The sequence below is a fragment of the Moschus berezovskii genome, chromosome 3 (genome assembly GCF_049115385.1).
Source record: "Moschus berezovskii isolate FMDL1 chromosome 3, NW_MosBer_1.0, whole genome shotgun sequence".
Lineage (NCBI taxonomy): Eukaryota > Metazoa > Chordata > Mammalia > Artiodactyla > Moschidae > Moschus > Moschus berezovskii.
The window spans coordinates 104,508,631-104,534,774 of record NC_142462.1 but is presented as its reverse complement, the minus strand read 5'-3'; the positions used below and the strand labels follow the sequence as shown (position 1 = coordinate 104,534,774).

The window sequence follows — 26,144 nt, the reverse complement described above, 5'->3', positions numbered from 1 at the left end:
GGAATCCTCCCTCTAGCCTTTAGTGCTGGGGTCCAGCCCTGCCCCACCAGCCAGTCGGCACCAGTCCTAGAAAACCCAGGTCAAGAAGCTGTCCAGGCAGGGACACGGCCCCACCTACCAGCAGGCTGGCTGCCATAGGACCCCTGAACTGCAGGCTGCCCCAGGTCCTGGCCCCGCCCACCAGTGCGTTAGCAGTAGCCCAGGACAGCCAGTGCCCTGAGCCAGACTTCAGGATCTGGCCCTGCCCACAGCAGGCTGACACCAGATCCAACCCCTGACCTTACAGCCACAGACCCCAGGACCCAGCTCTGCCCACCAGTGGGCAGACACCAGCATAGGACCCCCTGGGCCAAGGCCCCACCAAGCAGCAGCTGGAAGCCTCCACACTAGGCAAGGCCTGACAACCAACCTGACCAGGGTTATCCACACCTACCAGCCCACTATAACAGAAGGGTCCACACAGCACAGGCTGAGGCTGCCCCCAGAGCATACAGCTCTAGAGATCAGAAGGGAGTGCCCTGCTGGGCCTCAGAGGACTCTCTCATGGAAGGCCATATCTCCAAGATCAGGAAACATAACGAATCTACCAAATACATAGAAACATATAATAGAGAGGGGCTTCCCTGGTAGCTCAGCTGGTAGAGAATCCACCTGCAATGTGGGAGACCCTGGTTTGATTCCTGGGTCAGGAGGATCCTCTGGAGAAGGGATAGGCTACCCACTTCAGTATGGCTCAGACAATAAAGAATCCACCAACAATGAGGGAGACCTGGATTCGATCCCTGGGTTGGGAAGATCCCCTGAAGGAGGGCATGGGAACCCACTCCAGTATTCTTGCCTGGAGAATCCCCAAGGACAGAGGAGCCTGGCGGGCTACGGTCCATGGGGTCGCAAAGAGTTGGACACGACTGAGCACACACAGCATAAATACAGAATTAGGCAAAGTGAGTCAGAGAAATATGTTCCAAACAAAGGAACAAGAGAAAACTCTAGAAGGAGAACTAAGTGGAGTCTACTCAAGAAAAAATTCAAGATATGACTGTAAAGATGGTCAAAGAACTCAGAAGAAGAATGGAATATATCTTCTCATTAGAAGACAGAGGTATCTAACAAAGAGTTGGAAAGTATAAAGAGAACCAAAAAGAGCTGAAGAATATAGCAATTGAAGTGAAAAAATTCACTAGAAAAAAATCACCAGTAGATTAGCAGATGAGAGAAATAGACCAGCAACCTGGAAGACAGAATAAAATCAGAGGGAAGCTGAACAGAAAAAAGTAAAATAATTTGAAAAAATGAGGACAGTTTCAGAGATCTCTGAAACAACATCAAGCATGCTATTAATAATATTTACATTATAGAGGTCCCAGAAGGAGAAGAGAGAGGAACAGAGAACATATTTGAAGACATAACAGCTGAACTAACTTGGGAAAGGAAACAGACATCCAGGTCCAGAAAGCACAGAGAGTCCCAAATAAGATGAACTCAAACAGAACCACACCAAGACACACTGCAACTAAAATGGCAAAAATTAAAGAGAGACTATTAAAAGCAACAAGGGAAAGCAACTGGTTATGTACAAAGGAACTCCCGTATACTACCAGGTTAGAAGGGAGTGCGGAGAAGGCAATGGCAAGCCACTCCAGTACTCTTGCCTAGAAAATCCCATGGATGGAGGAGCCTGGTGGGCTGCAGTCCGTGGGGTCGCTAAGGGTTGGACACGAGTGAGCGACTTCACTTTCACTTTTCACTTTCACACATTGGAGAAGGAAATGGCAACCCACTCCAGTGTTCTTGCCTGGAGAACCCCAGGGACGGGGGAGCCTGGTGGGCTTCCGTCTGTGGGGTCACACAGAGTCGGACACGACTGAAGTGACTTAGCAGCAGTAGCAGCAGCAGAAGGGAGTGATATGTTTAAAATGATGAAAGGAAAAATCCTACAACCAAGAATACCTGCCTAAGCTATCATTCAGATTTGAAGGAGAAATAAAGAGTTTTACAGACCAGCAAAAGCTGAAAGATTCCAGTACTATGAAACTAGCTTTACAAGAAATGTTAAAGGGACTTCTCTACGAGTGAGGGAAAAGGCCACAACCAAAAATTTTTAATTATGAAAGGACGAATATACAGCAAAAGTAGCAGTTCAACTATCTATAAAGCCAGCTGCTGCTGCTGCTGCTAAGTCACTTCAGTCGTGTCCGACTCTGTGTGACCCCACAGACGGCAGTCCACCAGGCCCCCCGTCCCTGGGATTCTCCAGGCAAGAACACTGGAGTGGGTTGCCATTTCTTCTCTAATGTGTGAAAGTGAAAGTGAAGTCGCTCAGTCATGTCTGACTTGTAGCGACTCCGTGGACTGCAGCCCATCAGGCTCCTCCGTCCATGGGATTTTCTAGGCAAGAGTACTGGAGTGGCTTGCCATTGCCTTCTCCAGCAGGAAGGCTAAAAGACAGAAGCGCAGAAAGCGTCTCTAGCCATACTAAGCAGTGAAGCGATACACAAAAAGATGCAAAATATAACATCAAAAATAGTAAATGTGTGTCCGGGGGAGTAAATATGCAGGGTTCTTAGATTTGTTAACTTTAGATCATCAACTAAAATAATCATATATATAGTTAATATGAACCTATAGTAACCACAAACGAAAAATCTACAGTAGATACACACACACACAGAAGGGAACGCAAACCTGACACTAAAGATAATTAGCAAATCACAGGGGAGAGAGCAAAAGAAGCCAGGAAAGAGAGAGAACTGCGAGAACAATGCCAAACACCAACAAAACGGCAGTGCAGACATAATAAGCAATAATTCGTTTAACTGTAAATGGACTAAATGTCCATCAAAACATAAGGAGTGGTTGAATGAATACAAAACCAAGACACATGTATATGCTGCCTGCAAGAGACTCACTGCAGACCTAAAGATAACACAGACTGAAAGCGAGAGGATTAGAAAAGACGGTCCATGAAAATGGAAATAAAAAGAAAGCTGAGGTAGCAGTGCTTATACAGACAAAACAAACTTCAAAACAGACAGTTACAAGAGACAAAAAAGAACATTACATAATGATAAAGGGTTCAATCCCAGAAGAAGATGTAACAATTGTAAATATGCATGCACCCAAAATAGAAGCACCTAAATACATAAGCCAAATATTAGTAGACATAAAAGAAGATGATAGTAACATAATAATAGTAGGTGACTTTAAATGCCCAAATTATGTCAAAGGACAGATCATCCTGAGAGAAAAACAAAAAAAAATATATATATATGTATATATCCATCCCAAAGCAGCAGAATACACATTCTTTTCAAGTGCACATAGAACATTCTCTGGGATAGATTCACATGCTAAACCATAAAACAAGCCTCAGTTAAATTTAAGAAAATTTAAATCATATCAAGCATCATTTTTTACCACATGCTATGAGACTAGAGGAGAGTGAAAAGTTTGGCTTGAAGCTCAACATTCAGAAAATGAAGATCATGGCATCTGGTCCCATCACTTCATGGGAAGTAGATGGGGAAACAGTGGAAACAGTGTCAGACTTTATTTTTTTGGGCTCCAAAATCACTGTAGACGCTGATTGAAGCCAGGAAATTAAAAGACGCTTACTCCTTGGAAGGAAAGTTATGACCAACCTAGATAGCATATTAAAAAGCAGAGACATTACTTTGCTAACCAAGGTCCGTCTAGTCAAGGCTATGGTTTTTCCAGTGGTCATGCATGGATGTGAGAGTTGGACTGTGAGGAAAGCTGATCGCCGAAGAATTGATGCTTTTGAACTGTGGTGCTGGAGAAGACTCTTGAGAGTCCCTTGGACTGCAAGGAGATCCAACCAGTCCATTCTAAAGGAGATCAATCCTGGGTGTTCATTGAAAAAACTGATGCTAAAGCTGAAACTCCAATACTTTGGCCACCTCATGCGATGAGTTGACTCACTGGAAAAGAGTCTGATGCTGGGAGGGATTGGGGGCAGGAGGAGACAGGGATGACAGAGAATGAGATGGCTGGATGGCATCACCAACTCGATGGACATGAGTTTGAGTGAACTCCGGGAGTTGGTGATGGACAGGGAGGCCTGGCGTGCTGTGGTTCATGGGGTCGCGGAGAGTCGGTCACGACTAAGTGACTGAACTGAACTGAACTGAACCTAACCTAACCTATACACAGACCAAAAGCGAGAGGATTAGACAAGATGTTCCATGAAAATGGAAATAAAAAGAAAGCTGAGGTAGAAGTGCTTATACAGACAAAACAAATTTTAAAACAGTTACAAGAGACATTTGATTTATAGCCAGCATTTATCTACACCTAGGCTCACACCAAAAAGAACTAGATAAAGAAGAACAAACAAGGCCCAAAGTTAGTGGGAGAAAATAAATCATAAAGCTCAGAGCAGATATATAAATGAGATAGATACTTTCAAAAAACAGAAAAGATCAGTAAAACTAAGAGTTGATTATTTGAGAAAAGGTAAACAAAATTGATAATTTAGCCAGAGTTGCCAAAATAAAAAAAATCAGAAATCGAAGAGGAGAAGTTACAAGAGACACCACAGAAATACAAAGGTTCATAAGAGATTATTATTAATTATACACCAATAAAATAGAAAACCTAAATAAATGAACAAATTCCTAGAAATGTACAATCTCCAAGACTGAATCAGAAAGAAATGGAAAATATGAACGTGCAGGCTTTGTGTTGCCCATTCACTTTTGGAAATTGGTGACCGTGGTGTCAAACAAGGCATAAACCAAACACTTTTGCAGGCTTTTCTGCCCTTGTATTTGAAATCTTTGGAGTAGAAGCTGCATAAGTAATAGCTGAATAAAAAAGGCAACCTAGACAGCATATTAAACATATTAAAAGGCAGAGACATTACTTTGCCAACAAAGGTCCATCTAGTCAAAGCTATGGTTTTTTCAGTGGTCATGTATGGATGTGAGAGTTGGACTATAAGAAAACTGAGCGCCGAAGAACTGATGCTTTTGAACTGTGGTGTTGGAGAAGACTCCTGAGAGTCCCTTGGACCACAAGGAAATCCAACCAGTCCATCCTACAGGAGATCAGTCCTGAATATTCATTGGAAGGGCTGATGCTGAAGCTGAAACTCCAGTACTTTGGCCACCTGATGCAAAGCGCTGACTCACTGGAAAAGAACCTGAGGAGGAGAAGGGGATGACAGAGGATGAGATGGTTGGATGGCATCACCAACTCCATGGACGTGAGTTTGAGTAAACTCCAGGAGTTGGTGATGGACAGGGAGGTCTGGCGTGCTGCAGTCCATGGGGTCGCAAAGAGTCAGACACGACTGAGCGACTGAACTGACTGATTCTTACGTGTCACTAGGCAGGTTTCTGGAACACTCTCTGGTTTTCCAGCAGGTGGTGCTACAGCTCCAGTTGGTGGCTTCTCCCTTGCCCACACTGTGTAGCCTGTCTTAGCATGCTTTGTGTCTACAGGAGCTTGCTTTCACAGCTGCACTGTGAAGCACACACGTGGAGATGCCACAGACTAGGCTGACGTGTGGGTTTAACACTGGCCCAGGGATCCAGTAGGGAGATGCACAGGTGGTACTCCAAGGAACCTGTGGCTGCCCTTCCTGCTGAGTGCAATCAGCAGGAAAGGCTTCCCTTCTCTGCCTCTTTCCCCACCTCCAGTCATGAAAGACCCACCTCAGGACCCTGGGTGCTGCTGGAGAGAACCGGGTTTGTCCCACACAACTGGAATAGCTGGGAACTCACTCCCAACTCTCCTTCCCCCCAGGGAGAGGGTGCCACCGCTGGTTACATCAGCCGGGGACAGTGCTTCCTTGGGGGCAGGGACACCAGGAAAGTTTCTCTTACCACCTCCTCTGTTGTGACCAAACTGTATTTGGTCTGCTGTGTTTTGTTTTTGCTGTTTCTAGAATGGTGTGCTGGGATCTCCCCTCAGGACGGCTGGACTTCTGCAAATTCTCTTTCATGCACGAGTATCTGCCCAGATCAGCACTCTCCAGGTGTTTTTGTTTTTTCTTTTTTCCCAATCACAGCAAGAGTGGGATTTGGGCAGGCTCACTGGCTCCCCTGTTTTTGCCGTCTGTACTGAAATCTGTCTGCCTGTTACTGGATGTATCCTGCAACTCCCACCAAGGTGCCTTTGCTTGTGGATGGATGTCTATTTTGTTGTTTTTAAAAGGGGATAAAAAAGAGGAATGTTTTATGCTGCCATGATGCTGACGTCACTCCCCTGACCCTGATGTAATAATGTTCATTCTTTATATTTCAAAAGTAGACAAGCATTGTGTAAACAAATGATATGATAAGTGTGACAGCTATAAGAGTTGCTACCTTCTGTGTACATAATGGGATTGCACTCTGGTTCTTTGTGGCTGGGCAGAGGCTGAAGCATGTTATAGACAGCGGGCAGAGATTGGACTGTATTACAAGGCAGCCACTGGTGGGTTTAGGAGGATGATAAGGTATACATCGCATTTTAAAAGGGGGTAATTCTGGTTGTGCGTGGAGGATGTACTGTGGAGTACAAGTGTGGAACCACAGAGCCCAGTTAGAGAAGTAGTAATGGTAAGATGATGGAGACTTGAACGTCACCGATTACAGGCCAAACAGAAGTAGAATTTTTTGGAATGCATTTTGCGGGCTTCCCTGGTGGCTCAGAGGTTAAAGCGTCTGCCTCCAATGCGGGAGACCCGGCTTCGATCCCTGGGTTGGGAAGATCTCTGGAGAAGGAAATGGCAACCCACTCCAGTACTCTTGTCTGGAGAATCCCATGGACGGAGGAGCCTGGTAGCTACAGTCCACGGGGTCGCAAAGAGTCGGACACGACTGAGCGACTTCACTTTCTTTTGCAGGTGTACCTGATGTGACTTACAGAAAAGTGGGAAAGAAGAGTTGAGGCAAAGGGGTGGATTGCAGATGATCACAACCAGAATTACCCCCCTTTAAAATGTGATGTATATCTTATCATCCTCCTAAACCCACCAGTGGCTGCCTTGTAATACAGTCCAAGCTCTGCCCGCTGTCTATAATTTATACATGCTTCAGCCTCTGCCCAGCCACAAAGAACCAGAGTGCAATCCCATTATGTACACAGAAGGTAGAAACTGTCATAGCTGTCACATTTACCATATCATTTGTTTACACAATGCTTGTCTACTTTTGAAATATAAAGAATGAACATTATTACATCAGGGTCAGGGGAGTGACGTCAGCATCGTGGCAGCATGATGAACAAGTGAATATGTGATAGGGCCATGTACTGAAATGGAAGCAAATGAAGGATTAACAGGCATGAAGAGAGGGAATGGAGCCTATTTTTCTCCGTATTAGCTTTAGACAGCTGTGTGCACATGTAAGACAAGCGACTAGAGATTCAGTCTCATCTCTCAAGGGAACACCGAAGCCAAAGACGGATATATTTGGAAGTCACTGGTATACAAATATATTTAACTCAAAGGACTAAATTAGATCATCCAGAGAGAATATACACAGGATAAAAAACGTAAAGATAGGAGGAAAACCTGGCATGTATGTGGTCACAGAAGCCAAAAGAAGACAGTGTGTTTTAAATGTGGTTGAGAAATTGAATGAGACATGAAGCGATTATAGTAGCTGACAAACGGATTCGACTGGCAGCTTTGACAAGTTTCAGCAGAGTCCTGTGTGATGGGGGTGGGGGCAGGGGAGGCAGTCTGAGAGGGCCGAGGAGAAAATGGAAGAAAATGACAAAAGAGAATGAAGGGAATTTTGGTAAGTTTCCCTCTGAAGGGGAGCCACAATGGGCTTGGAGGAGACGCACGGTCAAGGCAAATTTTCTTTCTTTTAGGATGAGGGGTACTAGAGTGTGCTTGTTTGCTGCTGGTGATTCAGGAGTGGGGAAGGAACTAAAGATGCAGGAGATTAAGAAGTTAATTCTCCGGGGAAGAGAGGGGTCTGATGGAGGGCACAGTATGGAGGGGCTGTCCCTTCACCCTTCCATCCAAAGATGGAAAAGGCAGGTGGATGTCTGTGTTAATGATGAAACCATGAGACAGTGCTCTTTGACTGTGGCTCTTTTCACTGACTTATAAACAAAATAAGTAGAATAATATCTGATGGAACTGAGGTAAAGACCCCACTGCATATCAAAAAGATTCCCATGAAACAATAAATTAATGAAAAGCATTCAACACCTATAAATTTCTTGGTTAATCTTCAGATTTAAAGGTAAAGAATAAATCCTATGACCCCATGGATTATACAGTCCATGGAATTCTCCAGGCCAGAATACTGGAGTGGGTAGCCTTTCCCTTCTCCAGGGGATCTTCCCAACCCAGGGATCGAACCCAGGTCTCCACATTGCAGCAAGTAAGTGGAAAATACAATTGTAAACAAAGCAAAAAGGCAGGCTGAACGTCCGATCCAACCATGATGGAATAGTTAATATCAGATGAATTCTCTTACTATAAACAACTATAAAAGATGTACAGTGTACATTTAAGAACTGTTTATAATATTTGGAGAACATGTAACTCAGGCAGGATTTGAGGGACGACAATACCTGAGACAAGGGAAACACAGTGAAGGTGGATTTCTCATTTCCTCAGGCCTTTCCTTTGAGGGCACTTGCTGTTTCACAGTAAAGCAAGGGAACAGAGTCCTACGAGAGAGCAGAAGATATAATTTTCTTTTAAATTTAGAGATGAAGCAAACGTATACAAAGAGAATTCAAAAGAATCAACCAATAAACTATGATAATTAATAAATGCATTAAGGTCACTAGATACAAGATTAATACTAAAAAATCAATTGTCTTTTTTATGCTAGCAACAAAAAAATTAGACAATGGAATTTCTAAAAATGTGTTAGCTTTGACTCACCGATACAGAGTACAAACCAGCGATTACCTGTGTGTGTGTGTGCCCGCTAAGTCATGTCTGACTCTCTGTGACCTCATGGACTGTAGCCCACCAGGCTCCTGTCCATGGAATTTTCAAGGTGAGAATACTGGAGTGGGTTGCCATTTCCTCCTCCAGGGGATCTTCTCACCCAGGTAACAAACTCGGGTCTCTTGCATCTTCTGCATTGGCAGGCAGAGTCTTTACCACTGAGCCACCTGGGATGCCTGTGGTTACCAGTGGTGAGAGGGAAAGGGGAAGGAGCAATATAGGAGTCGGGGGAAAGGATTATTATGGGGTGACATGAAATCATGTATGTGAAACTTTTGAAAATTGTAAAGTACTATAGAATCTTTCATTTATTTTTCTAAACATGGGCTGAATTCATATCATACCACAGTATGGATGTCAGAAAATAAAACATCGTCAAATATGCTCTTGGAAGCAATAGAAAGACAGTCTTAAATATTCAAGGTTGTGCTAGTTTTAATGCTGAAACTATGAAGGAAAGCTATTTTCCACTAAAATTATTTAATGTTGTACTTCAGTCAGCTGCAAGATGAATCAAGGTAAAGAATTCATGAATGCTAAAGACATAATTTGAAAAGACTGGCAGTGAACATCCAATGATTTTAAAACAAGTATTTGTAAGATGCCACTGCTGCTGCTGCTAAGTCGCTTCAGTCGTGTCTGACTCTGTGCGACCCCATAGACGGCAGCCCACCAGGCTCCCCCGTCCCTGGGATTCTCCAGGCAAGAACACTGGAGTGGGTTGCCATTTCCTTCTCCAGTGCATGAAAGTGAAAAGCAAAAGTGAAGTCGTTCAGTCACGACCCCATGAACTGCAGCCCACCAGGCTCCTCAGTCCATGGGATTTTCCAGGCAAAAGTACTGGAGTGGGGTGCCATTGCCTTCTCCAAGATGCCACTAGGTGTATTCATTAACTATACTTTTTAGACATATGTGCAAAGTATAATTTAGAGTAACAAATGGACAAAAGTAGTAGGTAAGTCATTACAGAAATGGAAGATAGAGGATAATTTTCTCTAACATAATACCACTAGTGACATTAGTCTTTGGGTAATTATACACTTATGTATATTTTAGTTTTTTATAGACATATAACATGCATATATTGAAATATAAATATACACATAAGTATAAAGCTCACTGAATTTTCTCTAGGTGACCACTCTTGCAGTCCTCACAGACAAGAAATAAAACACTGTTAGCTCCTCAGAAGGTTAAGCAAAGTTTTACAAATAACTAGTAGAACAAAATTGAATATTCTAACCTACCCCCCAAAAAGCCTAATTAGTTAAGGAACTACAATTTTTTGAATCAACAGAAGAGGGCGCTCTTGAACTGTAAAATATAGTAACCTGTCTGAAATCCTTATCCCTGTCTGCTATTGCTAGTCAAAGAAAAAACCAGAACATTCCAAATGAATGGCAAATGGCAGATAACGTACAAAGCCAACACATAAAGGTAACGTAAAATAGAAATCATAACATTTCAGCCAGTAAAAAGTCCTCCAAAATGAAGCAGAAGGAAACATGTACAATAACCAAACCGAATTAAACATTCTTAAACATTTGCAGATATAAAACCACCTAGTCACAAATCAAAAACTCAAACAGAAATAGACACCCCAAGGACCACAAAACAAAACCCAAGACAATATAAAAATGAGAGTCCTGCAATAACGGTGGAAGGATATGTTCGGATCAATCCTCCTCAGATAACGGTTACGAATTCCTATCAAAATATAAAAACAACCACTTGAGGGCACTAGAGAACAATCAAAAGGAAGCAGAAACGAGCGGGGTTGATGCTTAGGAGAAGAGACCGAAGAACTGGGTAATTTTCCCCTGTGATGTCTTGTTGCCTGAGGGAAGCCCACAGCTACTACAACTTGGGCAGAGGGACTTCCCTGGTGGGCCAGCAGTTAAGACTCTGGGTTCCCAATGCAAGGGGCCTGGGTTCGATCTCTGGCCAGGGAACTAGATCCCACATGCTGCGACTGAAAATCCCACATGCCACAGTGAAGATGGAAGATCCCACGGACTGCAACTAAGACCCAGCACAGCCAAATAAATATATATTCTTTAAATTTTTAGTGAGAAAAGAAAACATACTACACAGAAAAGTTTTAGTTGCTCAGTCGCGTTTGTCTCTTTGCAACACCGTAGACTGTACCTCTGTCCATGGGATTTTCCAGGCAAGAGTACTGGAGTGGGTTGCCATTTCCTCCTCCAGGGGATCTTCCTGACCCAGGGATCAAACCCATGTCTCCTGCATTGCAGGCAAATTCTTTACCATTTGAGCCACCAGGGAAGCTATACCCAGAGAAAGGAACATATTAAATAAAACAAAAAGTAGTTGAAAGTGTTAGTCACCCAGTCATATCCAACTCTTTAGGACCCTATGGACTGTAGCCCACCAGGGTCCTCTGTCCGTGGGCTTGTCCAGGCAAAGACACCGGAGTGGGTTGCCATTCCCTTCTCCAGGGGATCTTCCCAACCCAGGGATCAAACTAAGGTCTCCTACATTGCAGGCAGATTCCTTACCATTGGAGCCACCAAAATGCATAGTAAATACAATGTCAAAATAGATATTAATAGCAAATCAAGCCTGTCACTCATTTCAATGCATGTAAATGGAAACTTGCCTATCAAAAAGATTTTCAGATTGATCCACAAAGTAAAACCCCTCTCTGTGCTCAGGAGATACAACTAAATCAAAGTGATTCAGAATGGCTAGAACTAGGGAGATGCATAAAGGTACAGCAGGCAAATAAGGCAATGAGAAAGAAGAACTTGTGATCATGTTCTCAGAAAACGCTGAATCTGGACAAAAAGCATTAAATGAGATAGCAGAATACTTGATAATGCCAAGAGCTTAACTCACAATGATAATACTTCAGCTGTGAATATATATGACATAAATAGCACAGAAACTACCTTTATAAATCAGAAAGTTAAGGATATATACAAGAGACATACAGAAAACTACACTAAAACTAGGAGACAGCATTTTTAGTACAACACAGGACACAGGTCAATTGGACAAATAAAATTATGTAGAAAATCTAACAGCATAATCAATGTAGCGACTATATGTATCATGCTATCAGGGTTCTGCCTCAAGGGCATGCCACAGTTTCTGCTTTCTGCTTCTGAAAGCCACTGAAACCTGCTGATACGCACTGAATGTTTGTACATTCCCCCAGAATTCGTAGGCTGAAGCCCTAACCCTCGGTGTGATGATATTTGGAGGTGGGGGGGTCTCTGGAGATAACTAGATTTAGATGAAGCCATGAGGGTAAGGCCCTCATAATGGGATTAGTACCCTTATAAAAGAGAAACCAGAAAACCAGAGAGCTTGCCCCTTCCTTTCTATCTCTCTCTCCAATATGAGAGGATGCAGTGAGACGTTGGCCATCCACAAGCCAGCAAGAGAGTTCACCAGAACCTGACCATGCTGGCACTCTGTTCTCGGACTTCCAGCCTCTAGAACCTGAGAAAATACTTCGTCATTTAAGCCACCTCGCCTATGGTATTTTGTTACTGAGTTCACAAATTCAGCACATGAGCTAGCCTAGAAGAATGGAGAGGAGAACTCACACCCCAGTGCCATCCACCCACGATGGTGGATGAGAGCTGGTGGACAGCGGTGAGAGCTGCAGAGCTCCAGAGGCTAAATTCCTGGGGAGTATGGCTGAGAGATCAGGGCACTCTTCCTCCACCCAGCCCAAACTCAGTGTAGAGGCTCTACCACAAGCTCAGCCAGCGAAGAATATCAGGCCTCAACTGCCCTTGCTCCGGCTTGCTCATGGAGCAGATGTTCCATGCCGAGAGAGGCAAGCCACCTACCCAGCTCCTGGCCCCTAGAGCAGGGTGTCTCTCGAAGAGAAGCCAGTTTTCTGAGATTCTGCTCAGAGGGAGAGACAGTCTATAGGATTAGAAAGCATCTCAGTTCTCAGCATCTTAAGGGAACTGACTTTATCTGAAATGGTGTGAGAACATCCAGGACAAAGAACACCCTCAAAAACAATAGAGATTTCATCGGTGAGCAACCAAGTGGAGGCAGACAGTTTCATTAGCATGACATGCTAAACTGTGGGCCAGCTCGCCTAGCCAGGAAAAAAAAATCAGGGAAAGAGACCACTATGGAAAACACTTCTAAAGTCAAAACAAACGTCAAAGAACTGCCTCAAAAGCAACCCCTGCAAAGTGGCCTGATTTAACTCGGTCAGACTGAGGAGCAATGTGTACCCCAGGGCTCTGAACACAACAGACCAAAACAACAAGCCCTGGCATGGAAAGAAATCAGCATCCGGAGTTGCGACAATATGTTGTCCAAAATGTACACCTTTCAACAAATAGTACACTTTTAACAATTAATTATGAGACATGCAGAGAGACAGGGAAGTGTAACCATACACAGGAAAGAAGCAGCAGCAGAGTGCCTATGAAAGGGCTCAACTGTTGAATTTAACAGGTAAAGACTTCAGAGCAATCATTGTAGCTATGCCTAAAGAGGTTACAGAAACAATTCTTAAAGAAGCAAAGGAAGGAACAATGGCAATGTCTCATAAAATAGAAAATAGCAATAAGATAAAGAGATAGAAACTATAAAAAAAAAGAACCAGATGGAAATTCTGGAGCCAAAAAGTATAACAGAAATGAAAAACTCACTAGAGAGGTTCAACATTACGTTTGAGCAGGCAAAGATAGAGTCAACAATTTAAAAAATAGATTTATAGAGATTATGTAATCTAACAACAGAGGAAAAATGATGAAAAGTGAAGAGAATCTCGAAGAAACATAGGACGCCAATAAGCATAACAATATACACATAAAGGGAAGGACAGGAGAGAAAGGAGAAATAATGGCTTCCCGTATTTGGCACACAAAAATCTGTATGTCCAAGAAGCTCAACAAACTCAGCACAATAAACACAAATGCTGAAAGTCAAAGATAATGAGGAAAAAAATCGACAGCAGCAAGAAAAATTGACATCATTTTCAAGAGAATCCCAATAAGATTAATGCCTGATTTTCCATTAGAAACAGCAGAGGCAATTGGGTGCATATTACAAAGTACAGAAAGAAAGAAAAATTAAAGGGAGAAATATACAATTCAACAATAATATCTGGAGACTTTAACATCTTATTTTCAATATGGTTAGAATATATATATATACACATATACATATATACACACATGTTGTGTGTGTGCTAAGTTGCCTCTGTTGTGTCTGACTCTGTGCAAGTCTATTGCTTATAGCCTGCCAGGCTCCTCTGTCCATGGGATTCTCCAGGCAAGAATACTGGAGGCGTTCCCATGCCCTTTTCCAATATGTACATGGATGTACACATATATACATCTTCTCCTATCATAGGATCCAGCAATCCCATTCCTAAGTACATTCCCAAGATAATCGACAATCTTCACAAAACAACTTAAATATATGTAGCAGCTTTATTCATAATATCCCAAACCTGAAAATAACCCAAATGTTTAACAGGAGAATGGACACATTGTTATACAGCTTCACAATGGAAAACTACTCAGCAATAAAAAGGAAGAGATTATGGATGTATGCTATAGCATGGATGAATCTCAGAAACATATGCTTAAGAAAGCAGTCAGAAACGAATATATATGTACTTCATTGTTCCACTTATATGAAGTTCCGCAACAGCAAACTCATCTCTGGTGATAAAAATCATAATACTAGTTGTCTCTGCTGCTGCTGCTAAGTTGCTTCAGTCGTGTCCAACTCTGTGCAACCCCAAAGATGGCAGCCCACCAGGCTCCCCCGTCCCTGGGATTCTCCAGGCAAGAACACTGGAGTGGGTTGCCATTTCCTTCTCCAATGCATGAAAGTGAAAAGTGAAAGTGAAGTCGCTCAATCGTGTCCGACTCTTCGCAACCCCATGGGCTGCAGCCTACCAGGCTCCTCCGTCCATGGGATTTTCCAGGCAAGAGTACTGGAGTGGGGTGCCCTTGCCTTCTCTGACTAGTTGCCTCTAGTGGGGGCGTATTTACTGGAAAGTGACACAAGAGAATCTGGAGGGGTTATGAAAATGTTTTATATCTTCATTTGGGTGTTAGTTTCATGGGTTTCCAGTGAGTTAGAAAAACCTAACTCAGTTATCCTTCTGTGTAGGGAAATCCCATTTTTCCACTTTCAATTTCTCCTGTGTGTCTGCTTAACTCACACATTACCACCACATTCACGCGGAACACACGTCCAGTGTTTCTGGTCATTCAGTCTGTGGGAGCTTTTCCTACCCCAGGCAAATTCCCTGTGACACCGGCTGTCCTCAGTTCCGACACAGTCTACCTGGAGGTGCTGTCCGAACCCGCAGGGTAAGACTTCAAACGCCGATCGCCAGAAGTAGGTTCCAGGTTTTACTCACAACTTCTGTCTGAAGTGGCTATTAAATTGGAGGGTCCCAGGACCCCCTCCTCAGTTTGATGAATTGCTAGAGTAGCTCACAGAACGTAGGGAAACATTTACTTACCTTTACCAGTTTATTAACGTGTATGATAAAGGATGCAGGTGAGCAGTCAAATGAAGAGGTACACAGCATGAGGTCAGGAGGGTCCTGAGCGCAGGAGCTTCTGTCTTCATGGAGTTAGACTGTGTTACCCTCTCAGTGTGGATGTCTTTGAACCTGGAAGCTCTCTAAGCACCATGCACACTGTGCTATTGAAATTTTTCTGGAGACTTCCTTATATCAGGTCAGTTCAGTTCAGTCACTTAGTCGTGTCCAACTCTTTGCAACCCCATGAACCACAGCACGCCAGGCTTCCCTGTCCATCACCAACTCCCGGAGTTCACTCAGACTCATGTCCATCGAGTCGGTGATGCCATCCAGCCTTCTCATTCTCTGTCGTCCCCTTCTCCTACTACCCCCAATCCCTCCCAGCATCAGACTCTTTTCCAGTGAGTCAACTTGTCGCATGAGGTGGCCAAAGTATTGGAGTTTCAGCTTTAGTATCAGTCCTTCCAATGAACACCCAGGATTGATCTCCTTTAGAATGGACTGGTTGGATTTCCTTGCAGTCCAAGGGACTCTCAAGAGTCTTCTCCAGCACCACAGTTCAAAAGCATCGATTCTTCAGCGATCAGCTTTCTTCACAGTCCAACTCTCACATCCATACATGACCACTGGAAAAACCATAGCCTTGACTAGACGGACCTTGGTTGGCAAAGTAATGTCTCTGCTTTTTAATATGCTATCTAGGTTGGTCATAACTTTCCTTCCAAGGAGTAAGTGTCTTTTAATTTCATGGCTGCAATCAGCATCTGCAGTGATTCTGGAGCCCCCAAAAATAAAGTCTGACACTGTTTCCACTGTTTCCCCATCTATTTCCCATGAAGTGATGGGACCAGATGCCATGATCTTTGTTTTCTGAATGTTGAGCTTCAAGCCAACCTTTTCACTCTCCTCTTTCACTTTCCTCAAGAGGCTTTTGAGTTCCTCTTCACTTTCTGCCATAAGGGTGGTGTCATCTGCATATCTGAGGTTATTGATATTTCTCCTGGCAATCTTGGTTCCAGCTTGTGCTTCTTCCAGCCCAGCGTTCCTCATGATATACTCTGCATATAAGTTAAATAAGCAGGGTGACAATATACAACCTTGACGTATTCCTTTTCCTATTTGGAACCAGTCTGTTGCTCCATGTCCAGTTCTAACTGTTGCTTCCTGACCTGCATACAGGTTTCTCAAGAGGAGGTCAGGTGGTCTGGTATTCCCATCTCTTTCAGAATTTTCCACAGTTTATTGTGATCCACACAGTCAAAGGCTTTGGCATAGTCAATGAAGCAGAAATAGATGTTTTTCTGGAACTCTCTTGCTTTCTCCATGATCCAGCAGATGTTGGCAATTTGATCTCTGGTGCCTCTGCCTTTTCTAAAACCTGCTTGAACATCTGGAAGTTCACGATTCACATTTTGCTGAAGCCTAGCTCGGAGAATTTTGAGCATGACTATACTAGCGTGTAGACATGATCAATTATTCAGTTCAGTTCAGTTCAGTCGCTCAGTCGTGTCCGACTCTGCGACCCCATGAATCACAGCACGCCAGGCCTCCCTGTCCATCACCAACTACTGGAGTTCACTCAAACTCATGTCCATCGAGTCGGTGATGCCATCCAGCCATCTCATTCTCCTCCTGCCCCCAATCCCTCCCAGCATCAGTCTTTTCCAGTGAGTCAACTCTTCACATGAGGTGGCCAAAGTATTGGAGTTTCAGCTTTAGCATCAGTCCCTCCAATGAACACACAGGATTGATCTCCTTTAGAATGGACTGGTTGGATCTCCTTGCAGTCCAAGGGACTCTCAAGAGTCTTCTCCAACACCACAGTTCAAAAGCATCAATTCTTCGGCGATCAGCTTTCTTCACAGTTCAACTCTCACATCCATACATGACCACTAGAAAAACCATAGCCTTGACTAGACGGACCTTTGTTGGCAAAGTAATGTCTCTGCTTTTTAATATGAACTGGGGCTTCAAATCCCAAACTTTTAATCATGGCTTGGTCTTTCTGCTAACCAGCCCCACCAGGAGCCAGCCAGGAGTCCACCCACAGTCACCTCAATAGAACAAAAGATGATCCAAGCGCACTTATCACTTGGGTTTTAAAACTCTGTGCCAGAAACTGGGGGCAGAGACCAATGTATGTATTTTCTATTATCTCATACATACATTTGTCAAATGTATATAAAATTAAGATCTCTGTAATTTAATGTAATTAAAATTAAGATCTCTGCCATATGTAAACTATATCTCAAGAAAACTGATTGAAAAAGGAAATTCACAGAACTAAAACTGAAATCCAGGAGTACAATTTCAGATTACTAAATCAAAATTTTAACTCTGTTTTATTTTGGCCACCCTACTGCTCTGGTTTCAGAGAGAACGTCTCTAATCAGTGGCCTGTGTGGGTCTCATGGGGCCTGAAATGTAGGTAATTTTGGAGGTCTATTGTGAGCCAGAGAACACAAATTTACAAATATAAAATTAGGAAGGAAGGAGAATATTTATTTAAAGTGATAAAATAGTCACAGTAAATTTAAAAATTATAAAAATATGACAAATACCACAGACATAAATCTAATTCAGTGTTTTTATTGATTTGTTGCCTGACAAACTTCTATGTTTTGTACATACCTTGGTTGTATGGATGTGAGATTTGTACTATAAAGAAAGCTGAGAGCCAAAGAATTGATGCTTTTGAACTGTGGTGTTGGAGAAGACTCTTGAGAGTTCCTTGGACTGCGAGGTGATCCAACCGGTCCATCCTACAGGAGGTCAGTCCTGGGTATTCATTGGAAGGACTGATGTTGAAGCTGAAACTCCAATACTTTGGCCACCTGATGTGAAGAGCTGACTCATTTGAAAAGACCCTGATGCTGGGAAAGATTGAGTGCAGGAGGAAAAAGGGGACAACACAGGATAAGATGGTTGGATGACATCACCGACTCAATAGATATGAATTTGGGTAGGCTCCAGGAGTTGGTGATGAACAGGGAGGCCTGGCATACTGCAGCTCATGGGTTCGCAAAGACTTGGACACGACTCAGTGACTGAACTGAACTGGCTGTATACTCTTAATCACTTGTTTATATGAAAGTGATTTTATGATATTTTTCTATAGAAAGAGAAAGATATTTCTTAAGTATGGCTTTATATATATATATTATTATATAACATATTTATTTATATATTATATATATAATCTATATATTTTAAGATTGCTTATGTGCGTGCTCAGTCACTTCAGTCCTATCTGACTCTTTGTGACCCCATGGACTGTAGCCTGGGCTTCCCTGGTGGCTCAGAGGTTAAAGCGTCTGCCTCCCATGCAGGAGACCCAGGTTCGATCCCTGGGTCGGGAAGATCCCCTGGAGAAGGAAATGGTAACCCACTGCAGTATTCTTGCCTGGAGAATCCCATGGACAGAGAAGCTTGGTAGGCTACAGTCCACGGGGTCGCAAAGAGTCGGACACGACTGAGCGACTGAACGGAAACCGACTGTAGCCCACTAGGCTCCTCTGTTCATGGTGTTTTCCAGGCGAGAATATGGAGTGGGTTGCTGTGTCCTCCTCCAGGGGATCTTCCTGACCCAGGGTCAAACCTGCATCTCTTATGTTTCCTGCATTGACAGACAGATTCTTTACCACTAGTGCCACCTGGGAAGCCCTGAAAAATGTTTAGTGGATATGCTACATTATCAAATAGTACTCCTATTTTGACCAGACACCTATGAGACCAAATCCTGCCCTAATAATTTACATGTCTAACAATTCTAAGAAATCTCTCTGTACTAGCTTCTGTTTCCATACATTCCAAATTTTGCTCTTCCACCACCACCAACATAATTTTGGAACTGGGCACACATTCCTATTCCAAAAGAACCACTGCTGCGTCGCTTCAGTCTGTCTGACGCTGTGTGACCCCATAGACGGCAGCCCACCCGGCTCCTCAGTCCATGGGATTCTCCAGGAAGGAGTACTGGAGTGGGGTGCCATTGCCTTCTCCAATAGAACCACTAGCCCACACTTTGATGTCATTATAATTGGGTGAGTTGGCTCTGTGGGTGATAGCACTGTTCTTAGAAGCCATTCCAGCAGAGGGCACCTGGCAGTAATTTAATTCTACAGAAATAACTGCAAATCCCATAAAGATGGGCTTCCCCAGTGGCTCAGAGGTAAAGAATCTGTATGCAGTGCAGGACCTGCAGGAGCTGCAGGTATGATCTCAGGGTTGGGAAGACCCCCTGGAGGAGGACATGGCAACCCACTCCAGTATTCTTGCCTGGAGAATCCCACAGACAGAAGAGCTTGGTGGGCTACATTCCATAGGACTGCAAAGAGTTGGGTATGACTGAAGCAACTGAGCAGACATGCACACACACATGCCCATAAAGATAGTCTATTAACATACTGAAAACCCCATAGTGAATGCTTCCCCAGCTCTACGTGGCATTAGCTAGATCCAAGTCATACTGAGGCCACCCAGAAGGACCAGATCTAGGCAGGTTTGTGAGCAAGAGAAAGTTGAAGGAGGAATAGCAACCTTAACTGACTGTGGTTAAAATAAATACCACATTTTGCAATTTTTACAGAAACATATGACCATTGGAACTCAGTACCAAACCTCTTCCTGGGACCTGGAAAGGGCTCTGTGTAGGGGTGGTCCTAAAGTTTAGTTTTCATTAACTGTGTTCTGGAAAAGAGTCTGATGCTAGGAGGGATTGGGGGTAGGAGGAGACAGGGACGACAGAGAATGAGATGGCTGGATGGCATCACCGACTTGATGGACATGAGTTTGAGTGAACTCCGGGAGTTGGTGATGGACAGGGAGGCCTGGCGTGCTGTGGTTCATGGGGTCACAAAGAGTCGGACATGACTGAGCGACTGAACTGATCTGAACTGAACTGTGTTCGTGTAAATCTGTTTCAGTCTCTAGTTCTTTACTAGATGGACACTTGCTGAGGGAACTCCCCTCTCATTCTATGCAGAAACGTCAGCTGTATCCTTTTCCTCCAAGAAAATCTGTTTTTATGTTTCGTTTTTGTTTGATGAAGGAGTTGCCCAGTTCCTAGAAAAGTTGATCCTAAATTTATATTGTGATTCATCCTTTAGAAGAAGAAAAGGAAAGCAAGCTGAATGGGACTCCTTAGCAAATGCACTAACCTGAGCCACCGCACCCTCTTTGAGAACTGGAGATCTCTCTCCAGACAAGGTAGTTGGTGAGGAAACCATTTTGGTGGAATTGGGTCTCAAAGGTTTTGTTCACCATAATAATGAGAGCTAAACGGAGAAATCATTAGAAAGTTCAACAAGTATGTAAAGACAGATACAGAGTCTAGAAAAATTCAGTCAGTCTTTCTGTGAAAGACTTGCATGGAAAACTGAGTCAGTTATTTTCTCCACGAGAAAGATGAGTTAGTGATACCCTCACGGAAAGAGACGGCAGGCCCACTGGCCACTTGAAGTTTTTTATGAACCAAAGATATAAGGGATATATACATAACTAATGAATAATACATATGTAAAATCTGAAACCCTCCCTCACATCCTCTCAGCTCTGCTTTACCATGAGAGACAGTGTGGAAAAATGGAAGGTGCACTCAGCATCAGACATACCCAGATTCTAGTTTCTGTTCTGTCACTTGATACCTTTGTAACTTTGGGCAAGTTAATTAACCTCTATGAGCCTCAGTTTCTCATTGGTAAGATATTAATAATGGTACCTACCTCCTCAGGTTGTTGTGATGATTAAATGAGATAATCCGTGGAAATCATGTGGAATAAAGCCTGATACACTAAATACTCAATATATGTTAGCTTTTGTGGTGCTTGTTATCATATGGTTTCCTTAAATTTGTTTATGTATTTATTTGGCTGCACTGGGTCTTAGCTGTGGCATGTGGATTTTTTTTTTTTTTTTTTTTAGTGGTGGCATGCAGGGTCTTCAGTTACAGCATGTGAACTCTTAGTTGCAGCACGTGGGATCGTTTCCTGACCAGGGTTCGAACCCAGGCCCCCTGCATTGGGAACACAGTCTTAGCCACTGGGCCACCAGGGAAATCATATGGTTTAGAACTCTTGCTCTACCACTTACTAGCCTAAAATCTTGGGCAAATTATGCAACCTTTCTAAGCCTTTGTTTCCTCATCAATAATATGCAACTCTACAGGATTTCTATTAGGACTCTAGATACTGAATCTATGGTTAATATAGTTGAGATTCCTAAAAGTGGAAACTGTTATACGTGAGAGCAGACAGCTCAATAAGAAATAATGTTGTGTTAGAAAATGATTTCCAAGTCATATCACCTTTGTTCAAGTAGAACATCATAGATAGAAAATGAACTGTGGAATACAGCCAGAATTGGCCAAGGAAAGGACATAAGTACACAGATGCTAAAAGTTGGTGCATTAGAAGCTGCATACAGTTGAAGGTATTTGACATAGAACGTATTAAAAGTGATTGGACACATCTTTTAAGCTGTTTGTGGTAGCCAGCCTCCACAAGAGTCCTAAATGCTCCCTGCCTTCCTGCGTGGACACAAATGCACACCCTTGTGTCCCTTCCCATAGCATATCAGGCTTGGTCTCTGCGACCAATGTATTCTATGAAGTATGTCACTTTTTATACTGAGATATAACTCACATATATAAAAGCCATCCTTTTAAAGTATGATTTTGTGATTTTTTTTTAGTATATTCATAAAGCTGTGCAGCCATCACCACTATCTTAATTCCAGAATATTCCGTCCAAAGAAGCCCTGTACCCATTAATAGACTCTCCCCACTTGCTAGTCTCCTCCAGCCACTGGCATTCCTAGTCCACTTTCCACCCATTGTATAGATAACCACATTTTGTTATCCATTAATCAGCTGATAGACATGTAGGTTATTTCTCAGTTCAGTTCAGTTGCTCAGTCATGTCCAACTCTTCGCGACCCCATGAATTGTAGCACGTCAGGCCTCCCTGTCCATCACCAACTCCCGGAGTTCACTCAAACTCATGTCCACCGAGTTGGTGATGCCATCCAGCCATCTCATCCTCTGTCGTCCCCCCTTCCCCTCCTGCCCCCAATCCCTCCCATTGTCAGAGTCTTTTCCAATGAGTCAACTCTTAGCATGAGGTGGCCAAAGTATTGGAGTTTCAGCTTCAACATCAGTCCTTCCAATGAACACCCAGGACTGATCTCCTTTAGAATGGACTGGTTGGATCTACATTTTTGTTATTTAAATAGTGCTGCAATCAACTTTATTTGTATTCGTTGTTCATCTTTTTTAGTATTTATGACCCTGGGTTTTCTAGATTGTGATACTCATTTCTAGCCTTATTACTATGATTGAAAGCTGTAATACTGCTATTTTTACATTGAATTGATAGTTTCTTGGTGGCCTTGTACATGGTCAATTTTAGAAAATCTTCCTGGGCACTTGAAAACAAGTTGTGTGCTTGGTTTTCAGGTGTGGAGTTTTTTATATCTCAGTTAGATATACTTTATTTATCTTATTAATTATCAGAAACATACTTGACTGAAAGCCCAAGGTAAGGGGAGTCTCACGTTGACTTCCCCAGAGGCTATATAGTGCCAGATTATTTCTTGTGGTCCTCTTGGGCCAAACCCTCGTTTGCCAGTGCTTCGTAAAGATGGCTGAGCAGTTCCAGAACTCACACTCCCACATGGCAGACAGATGACCACGTTTCTTCTCTTTGTAGAATGCAGAAATTTTGCCTGGAGGCCCAAACACATTTTCCAACTCTTTGACCTCAACTGAGTTATTGGCCCATGTCCATTCCTGAGTCATCACAGGCAAGGGGCATACTGCACAGTGACTGCATAGGCCTGGTTTGCTAAACCATCACTGGCAGGCCTGACAAGATGGTCCTGATTAGGTTAAAACAATGAGGCGCTAATCCTGAATACCAGACAGGGTTAATTCCCTCTCACTACCATCCCCACTCCAAGTGCACTTCCTGCTGTTATTCAATGGAGGAGGGGTAAAAGAACCCCCAGGAGACATCCATCTGCAGTACCCATTAAACTTTTAGAATCTACCGATCTATTCATGAGTAGCAAAAAGAATCTGGATTCCTCCAGATTTTCTTCATGTTTTATTTGGTGTGTAAATGTGTATGACTGTTAAGTCATGAATGTGGGATGGTATGTTTATCTCATTTGGTGAACTATGTCTTTAATTTGCACGGTCTGATATTAAGATCTTCACTTTCTCTTTATTTAATTTACCTTATATGACTCTTCCTCTCCTCCTGTTTTAAATTGAAGTATAGTGGACTTACAGTGTTGTGTTAATTTCTGCTGTACAGCCAAGTGATTCAGTTATACACACATATATATTCTTGTTTTATATATTCTTTTCCATTATAGTTTATCATGCTGCTGCTGCTGCTGCTACTGCTGCCAAGTCACTTCAGTCATGTCCGACTCTGTGTGACCCCATAGACGGAAGCCCACCAGGCTCCCCCGTCCCTGGGATTCTCCAGGCAAGAACACTGGAGTGGGTTGCCATTTCCTTCTCCAATGTGTGAAAGTGAAAAGTGAAGTCGTTCAGTTGTGTCCGACCCTTAGCGACCCCACGGACTGCAGCCTACCAGGCTCCTCCACCCATGAGATTTTCTAGGCAAGAGTACTGGAGTGGCTTGCCATTAGCCAACCTACCCTCGGAGAAAATTTGCCCTCTAGTGGAACATGGAGGGGGAAGGCTCCTTGTTCTGAATTGGTGCTAAAATGCTCTGAGGTCTTATAGGAGTAACTGGGGAGTTCTGCTAATACTTAGCTGATACTTAGCTGATGATGTCTAAGTTCTGGAGAGTCTGCTACAAGTCAACCCACAAAGGGCTTCCCTAGTGGCTCAGTGCTAAAGAATTTGCCGGCCAACGCAAGAGACTGTTAGGTAGTTAGAATAGGAAACAGGAGTCCAGAATGGCCGTAGCTAAAAGACAGGGAAGGGGAAAGCCTGGAAAATAGAACAAAGAAATGTCCGAAGACCGGAGTGAGGACCTCAGGTAGAACAAACAGCATTTCTGGCTAGCCCAATTTACACAGGGCAGGCCCAGGGGGGAGGAAAAAACATATAAAAAGAGGAGCCAAAGGGCCGGGGCCCCCCTCTCAGGGCCCCCCTCCCTTCTCTTCGCGTGTCTTTCGGTCGGCATGCCTTCAGGCCTCGAGGATGGATTTTCCTGCTATTTTCTAAATAAAATTGAGCTGTAACACGGACCTGTAACACTGATCTGTCTAAGAGCTATAACACGGTCTGTCCGAGAACTATGTCACGCTGTGGGCTCTAACATCCTTCGCTTCAAACTTTTGTTGAGACAAGACAGAACCGAGGAGAATACACTCGCCTGACATCCATAGGCAGAGGGGCCTGACGATGTCTAAGTTCTGGAGAGTTTGCTACAAGTCAACCCACCAAGGGCTTCCCTAGTGGCTCAGTGCTAAACAATCTGCCAGCCAACGCAAGAGACGAAGTAGACTCGAGTTCGATCTCTGGTCTGGCAAGATCCCACATGTTGTGGAGCAATAAAGCCAGAGCGCCACAACTACTGAACCTGTGTCCTGGAGCCTGGGAGCCACAAGAGCCCAAGCGCTCCAGAACCTGTGCTCCGCAACAGGAGAAGCCGCTGCAAGGAGAAGCCCACCCTGCAACAAACAGCCCCCACTCTCAGCAACTAGAGAAAAGCCCACGCAGCAACAAAGACCCAGCACAGGCAAAAACAAATAAATTCAGACTATTTTAAAAGTCAGCCCATCAAGCAGCCCAGTCACCGTGCCCAACCACAGGGATCCCAGGACTCACAAGTGAAGAGTGTCACAAGAATGGTGCAACCCACAGCCCTCCCAGAAGACACCAGGGTGACAGCCAGAACTGGCAGATCACAAATGGGAAGACAGAAGACTCAGAACCGCCTGTATATGTGCTTACTCAAGCTGGGGATCCGATAAATCCATATTCAAACAATCCCACATCATTTTCATTTTGCCAGGGAAATGAACAAAGTTTTCTAAAGGCACTCAATTGACAAGGGTCTGATGAAAGGACATGTTCTTGCGACCTCTCTGGAAAACAATTTAGCAATATATACAAACAACTTTAAATATTTCTCCATCCCCTGAACCAGTAATTCCACTTTCGGAAGTGTAACTTTAGGAGGTACCCAAAAATGAAGACAGAGATTTATGCCAAGATGCTAATTAAGGAGGTAATTATAGTAGAATCATCTGTGCTTGATTACCATAAAAAATAAAATTAAACAAGATCTCCTCCCCCATTAAAAATTCTTAACATTAGAGTCATGGAAGTATCACCATAACATAAACTGCCCGCCCAGAATCACTGCATGGAGTCACAGCTGGAAGGGACTTTAGGGACCAAGGTGAGGTGGGGACTTGCCTAAGATCGCATAGCTCCTTGGGAACTGACCAGGACAGAAACAAAGCCTCTAGGACAGCTTGATCTTGAATATCATTCTCTGTGCTTATACAGGGGCTTCCCTGGTGGCTCAGAGGTTAAAGCATCTGCCTCCAATGCGGGAGACCCAGGTTTGATCCCTGGGTCGGGAAGATCCCCTGGAGAAGGAAACGGTAACCCACTCCAGTATTCTTACCTGGAGAATCCCATGGACAGAGAAGCCTGGGAGGCTACAGTCCACGGGGTCGCATAGTGTCGGACACGACTGAGCGACGGAACGGACGAAC

The 26,144-nt window shown here is 43.6% G+C and overlaps 1 long non-coding RNA gene and 1 other non-coding gene across 2 annotated transcripts in view; one reads left to right on the top strand and one right to left on the bottom strand.

The window, feature by feature from the left end:
* The window catches only part of LOC129552655 (uncharacterized), a 101,700-nt gene that overhangs the window by 24,840 nt on the left and 50,716 nt on the right, over positions 1 to 26,144 (bottom strand). The window contains exon 2 of the long non-coding RNA XR_008685283.2: positions 8,542 to 8,640. This is a non-coding gene — a long non-coding RNA (uncharacterized LOC129552655). The remainder of the gene's footprint in view (positions 1 to 8,541; positions 8,641 to 26,144) is intronic.
* Positions 4,695 to 4,828, top strand: LOC129552855 (small nucleolar RNA SNORA13). The gene has a single exon (XR_008685340.2). It is a non-coding gene; the product is annotated as a small nucleolar RNA SNORA13 (small nucleolar RNA).